The 16,692-nt window shown below is 40.3% G+C and overlaps 1 protein-coding gene across 2 annotated transcripts in view; it reads right to left on the reverse strand.

Annotated features, from left to right (window-relative positions):
* The window catches only part of CFDP1 (craniofacial development protein 1), a 104,074-nt gene that overhangs the window by 50,543 nt on the left and 36,839 nt on the right, over window positions 1-16,692 (reverse strand).

Here is a 16,692-nt window from a genome sequence, read left to right on the forward strand (position 1 = left end):
TCAACTTCTTCAGTGTTAAGATGCATTTTGGGCTGTTCTTTCAAAACACTCCTTCCCCAATCTCCTTCCTAAAATCACTCATTAATTCAACAAATATTTATTAAGTGCCTGTTTCTAACATAAATTCTTCTGGGTGCTGCTGATACAGAAGTAAGTAAACCAAGTAAGCTGGGTTCCCACTGGTGGGGCTCATGACCTCAACATGTAAACATACATGGTCCTGAGCACAATGACAATACCAACCACTACCCAGTAATGAGAACTTTCACAGGTGAAATTCTGGGCTACAGTCACAGATTCAGGTCCCCATAAATGCCTCCCAGAGTGATATTGCTATTAGAGTTTGTTACTTTGGGACAAGAAGAGGTACAGCAGGAACTAAAAATTCCATCTCAAAACAATGTTCAGTCAGATATTACAAAAACTTAGAAAGGGATAAGGACTAGAGAAGTTCAGAGAATGAAACATTTACAATACACAATAGAACTCCCAGGGCACCTGTAGCCTCCATAAATATACCACGGAAAAAAACCTCTGAACGCACGCACGGGCATGTTTTCAACTAGGCCGGGCTCTTTCTGAATTTCTCATGTCAGTTTCCTCTTTGGTTCCTCTGGTTTCCTTGAATTTGTTTTCAGAACTTTTGTTATTTTTTTGTTCTTTTCCTTCTACTATTCTGCAATGTGCAGCTATGGCACGGATTGGAGTGACGTCTAAGAAAAACAAGCAAAAGAGCTTGTCTTGACCAATTCCCATAACTACAGGAAGTTACTTGTATAAGATGAAGAAACTCAGAAAAATCCAGGTAGTCAATGAAGCTGTTTTTTCCCAGAGGTCCTTTTGCCACCATCAGACACTTGCTATTTCCTAGAGTGTATGATCTATACAAATTAGGTGATGACGGCCAAATGGGACAGTCCTGGGACACCATTATATTCTCCTGTTTTTACCTGTCTGACCTACAGGCTTTAAGTAAAAAATGTCCTTTGCAGCAAAAATAGAAATCTATGATGGCTTTGTGTAGTCTGTGGTGCAGCATCCTACTCTGGGTAGAGAGGTGGGGCCAGGCTACAGTTCTAGGAATGCTGATGCCAACACTGTGCTGAAAGATCAATAAAGTGGAAATCAAAACACAGCTTTCCAATTTTTTAAAGAGTCAACCTCCTGCCTTCCTTCTAGGAAAAGCATCTTTATGTCCTGGATATTCTTGGACAAGCCCAACTTTTTTACTCTACTCCTTAATGTATAACTATATTTGACTTACTATTTTTAAATTTTCTTTCTTTATTCACTGCACAGGGTCTCAGTTGTGGCATATGGAATCTTATTTGCAGCATGTGGGATCTAGTTTGCCAACAAGAATCAAACCTGGGCCCTATGCATTGGGAGCATGGAGTCTCAGCCACTGGACCACCAGGGAGGACATCCTTATTATTATTATTTTCAAAAATTTTGGCAAAGGCATTTATTTAGGGGAAAAAACCCACAAAGCTTATTCCACATAGCATAATCCCTTTAGGACCAGCCATGATGTTGACTTATTTTTTAATACCACTGTATGACTTTTCTGGTAAATAAAACTACAAATGAAAAAAATTTTGTTACAGCAGGTGTGCTGATTTTTGGTTTATAAAATACACTCACCATAGCTCGAAAAAAACTGTGGCATGATCTCCAGCACAAGCTATGAGCTGAGGTACCTTCCAGAAGCATACACTCTGCTCTTCATTCCTACACTTACTAAGCAAACCTAAGTGAAAGATCTGTTCACGGATGGGAAAAGAATGACTTTACTATGAAAATACAGTTCACCGTGTGCTCTTCTACTAATAACTATAAATCTTCTGCTCCACAGGGTTGTTTTGTATAGAAGAGAGAATAAAGCTTTTTAGAAATAGTGAGATTACACGGAACCTGAGGCAAAGGAGTGGACCTCAGTGGCTACAGCAAGAGCATCAGCTCTTGTTACTACGGCAGGGGCAGATCTTACGGCAATGGAGGGGCTCACGAGCAAAGTGTTGGCTTTGAAATCCACCTGCTTGCCTCTGACGACCCAGCGGTGAATGAGCTGAGAACACTAAAAGAACCACCGCAGGGAAACAGATGAAACGTTTGGCCATCTTCATCCAGGAACAAAGAAATGTTTGGTGTAATGCTCTTTACCTTAGCATTAGAGTCAGATTTGGCCTTTTTTTCCCCCCTAATGTTTATTTTATTTAGAGAAAAACATAAATCAAAGAATGAGATGGAGAAGGAAATCTTTAAAATAGCAAAATGGCTTCATGCATGAAAGTATGAGCACAAACCCATTCTGCGGCCTCCTCTTGTGACGCTCACCTTCCGAATTGCTTACTAAATATTTATTGCTCATCTAATACACAATCTATGGGGAGCCTGAACAAATGCAGGAAGCTTTTTACCCATAAAGAAATGGTGTTTGGGCAGGATATTTGTATTCCGGCAACTGGCCAGAACTGCTCAGCACTGACAAATAGGAAACTGATGTGAGTTTCCCATAAATCCTCATTCATTTGTTTAATAAATGTTCGTTGACAAACCATTATGAACCAAGTACTAGACTGAGAAGAGTGAATAGATTTGATTCATGCCCTCAGGGAGTTAACCATCTAGTGAGGGAGAAGAAAGGTGAAAAAATAAAATAGACAACAAAATCTATGTACTTACAAGTTGAGGTAAGTGTTACAAAAGAAAAGAATAAGGGACTATAAGAGAAAGACAGTGGGAACTGAATTTAGATTGAGGAGGTGTCTCCTGAGGTTCTTCTCCCCTCTAAATATAAGTATCTAAAATAAAATAATTTTTGAAAATCTATTACTTTAAGCACCTTTCTGCCAGAAGAAAAGATAAGGGCTTTATTAAATCATTTACATTTTTTAAATGGTAATTAATGTATAAGGCACAAAATTCAAATTGAAAATATGCCTTCCTTCCCTCTCCTATCTTCTAGTTACCAAATTCTGGCTCCTCTGAGACAAATACTGTTATTAGTTGCTTGAGTATCTTTCTAGAGATAATACTAAACTAAAATGTAAGACAAGGCCATTCCTCTGAATTTTTTTTTTTTGTTTTGGAAAATATATTTATTTTTCATAAAAATTCTACTTTTACTAACATGTAATGAGTTTATTCTGGAGAAGGGAATGGCTACCCACTCCAGTACTCTTGCCTACAGAATTCCGTGGACAGAGGAACCTGGAAGTTGACAGTCCATGGGGTCACAAGAGCTGGACATGACTTAACAACTGACACTTTCACTTCCAACGAGTTTATTACTACCTGAATAATTTCTTAGCTTTAATTTCTAATACAGGAACAGATATCAAAAGCTCTTTGGGGTTTTCAGTAATTTGTATGCATGTAAAGAAGTCCTAAGACTAAACAGTTTGAGAACCACTAATCTAGGCATTTATAAATGTACATCAGGACTTCCCTGGTGGTCCAGTGACCAAGAATCTGCCTTCCACTGAAGGGGATGCGGGTTTGAGCCCTGGTCGGGGAACAAAGATCCCACATGCTGTGGGAAAACTAAGCCCACACGCCGCAACTAGACGCCAGCCCGCCGCAAGGGGAGGCCCGCACATCACAACAAGCGAGACCCGCATGCACTGCAATGAAGGCTGCGTGAAGTCAAAATAAATTTCTTTAAAAACGTATGTCAATTGTTCATTTTTAATCCTACTAAACCCTGGTCCATCTACTGCATTATTTTGGTAAAGGTTTTACAGTATGCTTTGAGTAGACTGGCAACAAGATGGAAACCAAGTTACTTATCTGCAGCTACAATATGCTCTGGATTATCTGGCCTTCAACACATCACAAATTTCACCATGGTGACTGGCTAGTTGTCTTCCTACAGCACCTTAAACGTTTAATGTATTAGTAGGTGGAATTACTCAAAGCCCATTAAAAGTTTTAAGAAAGTAATTATATATATATGCTAGCTGAAGCTGAGTGGCAAAGTTAAACATATACTTGTGGTGGGACAGTAATGAGAGAAACTATTTTTAAAATCGAATAATGCAGTAATGGTGGAGTACATTTTATGGACTAACCCTCCCACAATCAGATAACAATGATCAACTCTGGATAAAACTGGAAAAACAAGTGTTTAAAAAGGCACTAAAGAGCAACCAAAACCAGGGAGAAAACTGGAATGGAGTCAATCACCAGAAAAATGGACCCAGCTGAGAGAGCCCAGTTAAATACAGAGCTTTGCCTGCACACAAGCACCAGTCCCTGTGGCATGGAGTGGCTACAACTCAAGTTGAAAACTGCATTTTCATGGCAGATCTACCCAAGTCAAAAGGCCATGATAATACTTTACCTACTCCCAAAGAGGGCTTCCCTGGTAGCTCTGCTGGTAAAGAAGCTGCCTGCAATGCAGGAGACCCCAGTTCGATTCCTGGGTAGGGAAGTTCCCCTGGAAAAGGGACAGACTACCCACTCAGTATTCTTGGGCTTCCCAGGTGGCTCAGATGGTAGAGAATCTGCCTGTAATGTGGGACACCTGGATTTGATATCTGGGTTTGGAAGATCCCCTGGAGGAGGGCATGGCAACCCACTCCAGTATTCTTCACTGGAGAATCCCCATGGACAAAGAAGCCTGGCAAGCTATGGGGTCGCAGAGTCGGACATGACTGCGTGACTAAACACACACACACACATGCACATGTGTGTGCACACACTTCCAAAGAAGGAGCCAGCAGTAATATTCATGACAGTGTTTTCTTCCCTCTATTATAAATAGAAAGATGTATATGTTTTTTATGTCTGTTCACAAATAACTCAATACTGGGGCGGGGGCACACCCGCAAGTTCAAGACTGGACCCAGGAGTGCTCACTAGTCCCGACAAAGTGTCAACTGACTGCCAAAGGATCCAGATCAGTGGAACTTTCCAGTTCTCTAAGGAAGCAATATACACTTGCCCACAAAATGGTTCCAGTATCCAATCAAAACTGGAAATTGAAAAGACTCAGACCAGGTTCAGAGCAACAAATATCTTCTTCATGAAAGAGTCAACAGAAAACCTAACAGAAGTACTCTACTTGTGCCTCAATCCAGGGTTTAAGGTTTGGAAATCATTCTACTTCTTAAACTGCTTGCAAAGTTCATCCAACTTTTCTTTCCAGGTTTTCTTTCACGGGGGCAAAAAAAAATCATTGCATTTTAACATAAGAAAGTGCTAACTTTTCTTCCTGCACCTCTGTAACCCACAAATTTAAAAGAACACATACACACGCACTCTTGGAAAGCCTGTGTGAATCCTAAATAAGCCAGAACATGTGTAAGGGAAGGAGTAAATAAAAGTGTTAGCAAGGGAACATTTTAGCTACAAAGTTCTAAAGGCAAACTGATACCTGAAAAAGGAAATTAACTTTATCAACCTTGAGATAAAGTTCATGACCCTGTTGTTTCAAAGGAATTCCCAGGCCGGGAGTCAGATCATAGACTCAATTCCCAGTTCAGGAACCAAAACAATTCTGGCCTGGAGATAGAGCGGTGAGGAGCCACCCAACACACCTCTGCTGGAGCAGCTGCTCCCATCTGTCCACTTCCCTCTAAAAGCTACTTCAAGGGCTGGATTTATCAGTTACATATGCTGATTGAAAAAGATGTACATTTCCCAGGCCACAATCATGGAAATAACATGCTGGCCCATTTCAACACTCACAAACAGATGTTAAACTGACCAAAGTACATGTAAATAATCTCACCTCACTCACTCTTGCTAATGCTTACAGGTGAGTTCTCTTACAGACTTTCTTACTACAAAACGACTGGCCATATACTATGCGTGCATGCTTAGTCGCTCAGTCATGCCCAACCCTCTGCGACCCCATGGACTGTAGCCCGCCAGGCTCCTCTGTCCATAGGACTCTCCAGGCATGTATACTGGAGTGGGTTGCCATTCCCTATTCCAGGGGATCGTCCCAACCCAGGATCAAACCCGGGTGTCTTGCATTGGAACCTGGGTCTCTAACTTTACCACTGAGCCACTAAGGAAGCCTAGCCATTTACTATAAATTTTAGATTTTAGAACTATTAGGAAAGATGTTTTGCTTAGAGAAAAAGGAAAATAATTAGAAAGAGGAGAGCTTTTCAAAAGAACTTTTACACAGGGAGCATTAAAAATTCCCTTAAGCTCAGGCACAGAATACTGGCTTCTTTTCGTCTGTGACCCTCTGTCAGCCTAAACTTGCTGTGTAACTGATCATGTGTAACAACTGATCATGAACAAAAGAGAGGCAGTTGGAACTCCAGCAGGAAAAATACACTATATTTAAAGGGTCTGCTCCTCCTAAGACTGTTTTGATTAGAGTTATGAAGCCATTTCGTCCTTGACAAGGGAACCTTGACTTCCTCTACACAATTCACCCATTCTGGCTATAATAACCACTTCTACTTGAGAAGAAAACTGTTTTTATCAGATTTCTAAATATGAAGAAGCCTCTAAAAAACACACTGTTTATCAGAAAGCAAAACAGTAAATAAACTAAATGTCTCTATAGGGAAATGGTTTTATAAATTATAGAACATTCAAAACAGAACACTATGCAGCCACTAAGAAAAATATCAAATAATCTATATGCACAACACAATATGTGTTAGTGTGTATATTTTTGTATTTTTAAGCAAAAATGACAAATTTCAGGAAAACAGGCTTGGATGACTTCATGTAACTAAAACTAACTGTTACATGTGAAAAAAAAATCCCAAGCACAGATAAGTATATAAATATTACTAAATGCTTAGGAAAAGGTCTAGAACAGAGCTGTTCAATTGAAATATAATGGAAACCACAAATAAGAGTCACAAATATAATTTAAAACTTTATAGTATCCATATTAAAGAATGTAAAGGTGAAATGAATTTTAATTATTGTATTTAACCCAATATATTAAAAATGTTACCACTTCAATAATGAAATGGATACAAAAACTGAGCTAGTTTGCTTTTTTTCCCCTAACTGTTCAAAATTTAGTGTATATTTTATACTTACAACACATCTCAATTTAAAGTAGTCACATTTTAATGCTCAGCATTAAATGTTAAGCATCAAATATGCTTAATGAGGACTGCACTGAACAGAGGAGGTCTAGAAAAAGAAACATAGAATTATTAACTTTCATTTTGTTTTCTATAGCTTTCTGCACTGTTTGAACTTTTTAAGCAACAGTTTAAATTGTTTTTACTTTCATGATTCTTAAAAAAGTGACTGTTTAAATATAAAAATAATCAAGACAGATAAAAAAACCTAAGCACACACCAGAACAATGAGGGAAAGAAAAGAGAAACCATCTCAACCTTAGGATAGGGAAACTTCTTAGGAAACAAAAAGCACTAACCATTAAAAAAAAAAGATAAACTGAACTTGAACAAAATTTAAAATTTCTGCTCATCAGAACATACCATAGGACTTCTGGTGGTTCAGTGGTTAAGAATCTGCCTGCCAATGCAGGGGACATGCACGGGTTCAGTCTCTGGCCCAGGAAGATCCCACACGCTGTGGGTAACTAAGCCTGTGTGCCACAGTTATTGAGCCCAAGCACTAATGAAGCCTGCAAGCTCAAAAGCCTGTGCTCTGCAACAAGAGAAGCCACCACAACGAGAAACCCACGCGCCACAACTAGAGAGAAGCCCCCACTCTCCACAGCTAGAGAAAAAGCCCTCGTAAAGCAAAGACCCAGCACAACCAAAAATAAATAAATGAATAAAAAAAGAACAAACCACACACCATAATGTCCAGGTGGTAAAGAATCCACCTGCCAATGAAGGGACACAGGTTCAGTCCCTGGTTGGAGAAGATTCCACAAATTGTGGAGCAAATAAGCCCATGTACCCCAACTACCAAAGCCTTCATGCACTGGAGCCTGTGCTTACAAGAAGAGCCGCTGCCAAGAGAAGCCTGAGACCCGCACCTAGAGAGCAGCGCCACTGTTCACACCTAGAGAGCAGCCCCCTGTCCACATCTAGAGAGCAGCGCCCACTGTCCACATCTAGAGAGCAGCGCCCACTTGTCACACCTACAGAGCAGCCCCACTGTCCACATCTAGAGAGCAGCCCCACTGTCCACACCTAGAGAGCAGCACCCACTGTCTCGCCCCTAGAGAAAGCCCCACTGTGTGCAACCTAGGAAAGCAGACCCCACTGTCTTGCACCTAGAGAAAAGCCCCCACTGTGTGCACCTAGAGAAGCAGACCCCACTGTTGTGTACACTAGATGACACGCCACTGTCTGCACCTGAGAAACGCCCCACTGTGTGTACCTAGAGAGGCAAGCGCCACTGTCCTGCACCTGAGAAAGCCCCCACTGTGTGTACCTAGAGAGCAGCCCCCACTGTCTGCACCTGAGAAAGCCCCCACTGTGTGCACCTAGAGAGCAGACCCCACTGTCTGCACCTAGAGAAAGCCCCCACTGTGTGCACCTAGAGAGCAGACCCCACTGTCTGCACCTGAGAAAGCCCCCACTCTCTGCACCTAGAGAAAGCCCACTCACAGCAACAAAAACCCAGTCTAACCAAAAATAACAAATAAATATAATTGTGAGCTAAAAAAAAAAAGAAATACTCAGTAATAGCATTTATATCTGACAAAGTACACACATCCAGAATATATTAAGAATTCCTACAATTCAACAAACTCATGAACAACTGATAAAAAATGAGACTAGAGGACACATTTCACAAAAAAAGACATACAAATGGCCAATAAGCACATGATAAGATGTCATTATTATTAGTTTTCAGAGCAATGCAAATGAAAACCCACACCCACCAAAATAAAAAAGACTGACGAAACCACACGTGGACCAGAATATGGACCAAGTGGAACTCTCTCACACACGCAGGCAAGAATATAAAATAACGCACTCACTTTGGAGAACTGTTTGGCAATCTGTTTTTCACATTAAATACACACCTATCCTATGACCTAGCAATCCTATTCCCTGGTATTTATTTACCCAAGAGAAATAAAAACATATGTCTTCAAAAAGATTTGGAAATAACCCAGATGCCCATTAACAGAATGGATAAACTGGCATATTCTCATACAATGGAAATAAATGAATATGACACAGTAACACGGGTGGAGAAGGCAGTGGCACCCCACTCCAGTACTCTTGCCTGGAAAATCCTATGGACAGAGGAGCCTGGTGGGCTGCAGTCCATGGGGTCGCTAAGAGTCGGACACGACTGAGCGACTTCACTTTCACTTTTCACTTGCATGCATGGAGAAGGAAATGGCAACCCACTCCAGTGTTCTTGCCTGGAGAATTCCAGGGACAGGGGAGCCTGGTGGGCTGCGGTCTGTGGGGTCGCACAGAGTTGGACATGACTGAAGCAACTTAGCAGCAGCAGCAGCAACATGGGTGAGTCTAAGAAACATGCTGAGTAAAAAAAGCCACAAACAAAAGAGTTACACAACATATGACTGATATACATCAAATTTTGGAATAGGAAAACTAACATATCGTAATAAAAATGAGTGGTTGCCTGGGGCAGAAGGTGTGAGGGGAGCGGGGAAGAGAACCACCTGAGAAAAGGCATGAGGAAGCTTTCTGGGGAAATGGAGTTACACCACACAGACCTCATTTCAGGAGGGGCTACCTGGATATATACAACTGTTGTAACGCGCTGAATTGAACACTAAGGCTCCTATGATAACTATCCTATACTCTGTTAAGAAAGTCAAATTCTGTGGGGAACCAAAAAGCACTCAACTGATGCTGTTAATACATCTTCTGAATAGATGAAGACTCAGAAAATAACGAAGCTTAGAATATGGGGATTGTCACTAAAATGCTCTCCACCATTCTTGACTTGAGTTCACCTGAAATGTGATGAAAGGATTCTAACCACAACTAAAATGATATCCTTATCTCTCTACAATCTTGCCTTATTTATATCTCACCCCTTTCTTGCATATTCTCAATATATAGCTATTAACAAGGCATCTAGCTGAAATCACAAAAAAAGAAAAAAAAGATGGCAAAGAAGAGAAGAAACTAAGTATGAGAGAAGATACAGAAAGATCTTCCTGTGTTCAAGTACCATCTAGTCAATTTAGTTTCAAAGGAGGAAAAACATGAACCCATTAAATGTGCTCTTAACTGAAAGAGAAATCATTCAAGAAGTCTTTTCCCACTGGCCATCCCCAGTTCATTCAGTTCTTTTTTTTTTTTTCTTGCAGTAAAAACTGTTAGAAAATCCCCAAAGCAACAGAGCGGAAGTCACCCCAAATTACTTGAGCAATAAATAGGGTATCATGCCAAGTGGCAGAGTGTATAGCTCGGGTCCCTGTACACACAACTTAGATGGCAGTCACCAGCAACAGCCTGAACGCGTTAACAGTAACGGTGCACAGTATACAATAAAATCCTTTACGTACATTTTAACCCAGGGAAAGTGAAAGTGTTAGTTGCTCAGTCGTGTCCAACTCTTTCTGACCCCTTGGACTGTAGGTCAGCACCTCGGTCCGTGGGATTTCCCAGGCAAGATTACTGGAATAGGTTGCCATTTCCTTTTCCAGGGGATTTTCCTGACCCAGGGATTGAACCTGGGTCTCCTGCACTGCAAGCAGATTCTTTCCTGTCTGAGCTACCCAGTACCTACACTGAATGGAGAAAACAACCAAACAGTTATCCATAAGGAAACTCAAAGTTAAGTGCAGGAAAGGCTGAGGGAATACCATGTGCTTCCTGACTAGAAAACAAGGCTTCTAGGTACATATCAGAGCTTTTGTTCACTGTACAAGGATGTGTATTGTGAAATGTCTTGTTATGGAAGCAACACTTTTACAACAAGAGGACAAGTCAACCTGTAATAAAGGAAATAGCAGGAGTTGTGAAATAAGTCTTGTGGAATGAGTAAGGAACTTCCCACATGTCTATGCTTGAAATACGACATGATCAAGCTGAAATGAAATGTCATTCTAATTACATAAATAGACATTACAGTTTGTTTCAGGGGTCAATCACTTGCTGAACACAAGCTGTGGAACCAAAAACATTCTGCTTTTAAGATTAAGACTGATAGGAGAATACACATAAGCAAAAAAAATGAAATCTCCTTAGATCTGAGTTTACGTAAGACTTTTAAAAAATGGTGATCATTAATAAAATCTATTTATTTATTCATTCATCCAAGAAATGCGTATAAATTATTTTCCACGTACCAGAATGGGTATTAAAGAAAAAAAAAAAAAGACACAAAACCTACATCCTCAAGTTCACAGACCAACATGTAAACTGACAGAGGACAGTACAGCAAGTGTTGCAATAAAGGCTATTAACAGATGCAGTGGGAAGCAAGTATTAAAGTTTCTAGACAAAGACACAGACACTGCCTCTGGCTGATTTACACAGAAAAGGAATTTAGGCTTTGAAGCATTCACAGAACAAATACCAAGCTAGACCACATCCAGGGTCATAAAACTAATGTCAATAAATTTAGAAGAGGTGCAGGGGACTTTCCTGGCAGTCCTGTGGTGAAGACTGCACTTCTACTGCAGGGGACATGTATTCAGAATATATAAAGAACTCTTACAACTCAATAACAAAAAGACAACCCAATTAAAAATGAAGAGCAGATCTGAATAGACTCTTCTCCAAAAAAGATATACAAATGGCTAATAAGCACATGAAGATGATCAATATCATAAGCCACCAGGGAATTCCAAATCAAGATTATAGTAAGATGGCACTTCATACCCCCAAAGATAGTTATGACCAAAAAGAAGGATAATAACAGTACTGATGAGGATGAGGAAAAGTAGAACGTTTGTGGAAATGTTTCTTTGGAAAACAGTCTGCAAGCTGCTCAAATAGTTAAACACAGTTACCATATGACCCCACTCACGTCCACTCCAAGAGAAATGAAAACACATGTCCACAGAAAATCTTGTATACAAATACTTACAGCCTTATTCATAATAGCCAAGAAGTGGAAACTGACTTGAATGTCCATCAACTGATAACGGATAGCCATACAATGGACTATTACATGGCTTCCCTGGTGGCTCAGACGGTAAAGAATCCACCTGCAATGCAGGAGACCTGGGTTTGATTCCTGGGTTGGGAAGATACCCTGGAGGGGAGCATGGCAACCCACTCCAGTATTCTGGCCTGCAGAATCCCCATGGCAGAGGAGTCTGGTGGGCTACAATCCATGGAGTCGCAAAGAGTCAGACACGACTGAGTGACCAAGCACACACACAGCAACGAAAAGAAATGAAATATGCTACAGTATGAATGAACCTTAAAAATATCACGCTAAGTGAAAAAGCCAGAGACAAAAGATCATGTATTATCCATTCCATTTATATGAAATGTTCAGAATAGGCAAACCCATAGAGAAAGAAACAGACTGGTGGCTACCTCGGTTGAAGTGAAAGGAACAGGCGGGGTGGGAGGAGATGGGGAGTGACAGCTAATGCGTGCAGGAGTTCTTGTGGGGGAGATGCAAAACTCTGTGACTGTACTAAAAACCACAGATGTGTACACTTTAAACAGCTGAATTATACAGTATGTCAACTGCATCACAGCAATGCTCAAAAAAAAAATCAACATAATCCATCATATTAACAGGCTAAAGGAAAATAAATCACTTGACTATATCAATCTATACAAAAAAAGCAACTGACAAAATTTAACACCTACTTATGATAAAAATCCTGAAAAAAATCAGCAATAGAGGGGGTACTTATTCAACTTGATGAAAAGCATCTACAATACAAAAAGCCTGTGGCTTTTTACATTACAGTGTACATATTTTACATGTAGAGCTTATACATTATAGTGAAACGTACTGTTTCTCCCTAAGACTGGGAACAAAGCAAGGATATCTGCTCTCACTCTCTTATTCAATACAGTGCTGTGTCTGTGCCAGAGCACTAAGGCAAGAAAAGGAAAAGGGAAGAGAGACAGAACAAGGGATAAAATTGCCCCTATTTGCAAGACTGGCTTCCCTGGTGGCTCAGACGGTAAAGTGTCTGTCTACAATGGGGGAGACCTGGGTTCGATCCCTGGGTTGGGAAGATCCCTGGAGAAGGAAATGGCAATCCACTCCAGGAGTATTGCCTGGAGAATCCCATGGACAGAAGAGCCTGGTAGGCTACAGTCCATGGGGTCGCAAAGAGTTGGACACGACTGAGTGACTTCACTTTCTTTTGCAAGATTAACTATGCAAAAATCCCAAGGAGTCTATTTTTAAAAATGCTAGAACATGTGAGTTAAGTCAGGTTGCAGGGTATAAGAAAAACACACAAAAATCAATTATATTTCCATTACTAGCAATGAACATGTCAACATTAAAATTAAAAATAAATAAGAGGGAAACTTGGCAGTCCAGTGGTTAGGACTCTGCAGTTTCACTGCCAAAGGCACAGGTTCAACCCCTGGTTGGGGGAACTAAGATCCTGCAACCCGTGTGATGCAAACAAATTAAAAAAATAAAATAAAGTCAATTTTAAAAAAGAGAGCTGGAGTGGCTATACTGATATCTGACAAAATAGACTGTAGAAGAGAAAAATGTTAATGAAGACAAAGATTAATTTAAAAATACAATGCCATTTTTAATCATTCAAAAGACAATGAAATATTAGGCATAACTCTAACAAATTATATATATAGGACTTATATGTTTAAAATTATAAAATGCTAATAAAAATAAATGGAGACACATACAAAGTTCATGGATTGAAAGACTCAATATAATAAAGATATCAATACCCTCTGGACTGACTTATAGGTTTATATTAGTCTGCCTGGGCTGCCCCATAGCAGCATACCATAGACTAGTGGCTTAAATGACAGAAATGCATTTCCTCACAGTTTTGGACAGAGAAGGCAATGGCCCCCCACTCCAGTACTCTTGCCTGGAAAATCCCATGGACGGAGGAGCCTGGTAGGCTGTAGCCCATGGGGTCGCTAAGAGTTGGACACAACTGAGCGACTTCACTTTCACTTTTCACTTTTATGCACTGGAGAAGGAAATGGCAACCCATTCCAGTGTTCTTGCCTGGAGAATCCCAGGGACAGGAGAGCCTGGTGGGCTGCCGTCTCTGGGGTCGCACAGAGTCGGACACGACTGAAGTGACTTAGCAGCAGCAGCAGCACAGTTCTGGAGGCTGGCAATCCAAGATCAAGGTAAGACCTCTCTGGTTGGCAAACAAATACCTTCTTGCTGTGTCTTCACATGATCCCTTCTCTGTTAATATTTGCAGAGAGAGGTCTGGTGTCTCTTCCTCTTCTTATAAGGAGACTGATCCTATGGGATGAGCACCCACCCTTATAACCTCATTTAACATTATTTACTTTAATACCTTATCCCAAAACACAGTCACACTGGGGGTTAAAGCTTCAAAATACGAGTTTTTAAGAGGGGAGGGAGGAACACAATTCAGTCCATAACAAGGTTTAACAAGGTTTGACAGGAATTCCTATCAAAATCCCAGAGTTTTTCTAGACACTGACAAAATTATTTCAAAACTTATTTGGAAAGGCAAAAGAACTAGAGTTTTTAAAAAATACTTCTGAAATGAAATAATGAAGTGGAAGGAATCAGATGACCAGATTTCAAGATTTATTTTATAGATCAGTAATCAAGATTGTGGGATAGACACATGTCAATGGAACAGAGAACCCAGAAACAGAACTACATAAATAAGCTGAATTAATTTTTGACAAAAGGGCGAAAGTAATTCAAAGATAGCCATTTCAACAAATGTTGCCACAAAGAGGATGGCACAGGCAAAAAAATAAATAAAATGAAACAAAAATTTAAAAAATCATCCTTGACCTAAATCACATGCCTCATGCAAAAAATAACTCAAAACCAGTTCATGAAGTTAAATGTAAAACATAAAATTAAAAAAAAAAAAAATCAAAGAAAAATCTGTGGGGCCTAGGGCTAGGCAAAGCATTCTTAGACTTGACACCTCAAGGAAAATCCATAAAAGGAAAAACTGATAAATTGGACTTCATCAAAATCACAAACATATGCCCTGTGAAAATCTTCTTAAAAGGATAAGACAGCTATACATTGGAAGAAAGGATCTGCAAACTTAGTATCTGATAAAGGACAAATATCTAGAATTTATAGACAACTCTTAAAACTCAGCAGTAAGAAGTTCAACAATCCAGTTAGAAAATGGGCAAAAGACAAGAACAGTCATTTCACCAGAGGATATATAGATGGCAAAAGAGCACATGAAAAAGTATTTAACACCTTAGGGAAATGTATTTATATGCCATTAGAGAAATATAAATTAAAATCATAATGAAGCATCACTTCACACCTACTGGAGTGGCTAAAATAAACAATAATGACCATGCCAAATGTTGATAAGAATGCAGAGAAACTGAATCCCTTACACACTACTGGTGGAAATGTAAAATGGCGCAGCCCCTTTGGAAAAGTTGGACAGTTTCTTATAAAAGTATACATTCAACGACCATCAGTTCAGTTCCGTCGCCCAGTCATGTCCGGTTCTTTGTGACCCCATGGACTGCAGCGCACCAGGCCTCCCTGTCTATCACCAACTCCCGGAGTTAACTCAAACTCATGTCCATTGAGTTGGTGATGCCATCCAGCCATCTCATCCTCTATCATCCCCTTCTCCTCCTGCCCTCAATCTTTCCCAGAATCAGGGTCTTTTCCAATGAGTCAGTTATTCACATCAGGTGGCTAAATGATTGGAGCTTCAGCATCAGTCCTCCCAATGAAATAAGAAAATAAAGTCTGTCACTGTTTCCATTGTTTCCCCATCTATTTGCCAGGAAGTGATGGGACTGGACGCCATGACTTCATTTTTTGAATGTTGAGCTGTAAACCAACTTTTTCACTCTCCTACTATATGGTAGTTTCACTCTCAACTACCATGACTCAGTAATTAACTCCCTCTCAGAGCATTTACCTCTGAGAAATGAAATTTTAAATGTGTTGAGAAGAATAAGGACCCCTCTCCCTGATATTCACTCCCTACCCTCTTGGAATCTGATTTAGTTACCTTACAGTTCCATGGCAAAAGGGACTCTGCAGATGTGATTAAGGGTATGGTCCTTGAGACAGTGGAGATAATCCTCGATTATCAGTGTGGGCCCAATATAATCAAAGAAATCCTCACAGGCAGAGAACCTTTCCCAGCTAGGTTAGAGATGAGATGAAAGGAGGAACAGACATTCTTAGCTTGAGAAGGAATCAACCAGCTGCTGCTGGCTTTGAAAACAGAAGTGGGCCACGAGTCAAGGAAAGTGGGTGGTCTCTGGAAGCTGGGAAGGCCCACAGCTGAGAGCAAGAAAATGAAGCCCTTAGTAGTCCTACAATCACTAGGAATACAGATCCGCTTTGATTTTAGCATGGTGAAACCATGGTGTTGGGCTTCTAGCCTACAAAATTGTAAGTCAATAAATTTGTGCTTTGTAAGTAGCTGCATTTATGGTAATCTGTTATAGTAGCAATAGAAAACTTGTTCACACAAAAATAACACACTTATGTGAATTCCCTGGCAGTTCAGGGGTTAGGACTCAGTACTTGCACTGCTGTAGCCCGGGTTTAATCCCTGGTCAGGGATCTAAAAAGCCAGCAAGACACATGGCGCGACAGGAACGAAACGAAACAAAACACCCCACAAATACACACACTTAACAACCACACAAAACCTGTACATGA

This window comes from Bos taurus, chromosome 18 (genome assembly GCF_002263795.3).
Source record: "Bos taurus isolate L1 Dominette 01449 registration number 42190680 breed Hereford chromosome 18, ARS-UCD2.0, whole genome shotgun sequence".
Classification (NCBI taxonomy): Eukaryota; Metazoa; Chordata; class Mammalia; order Artiodactyla; family Bovidae; genus Bos; species Bos taurus.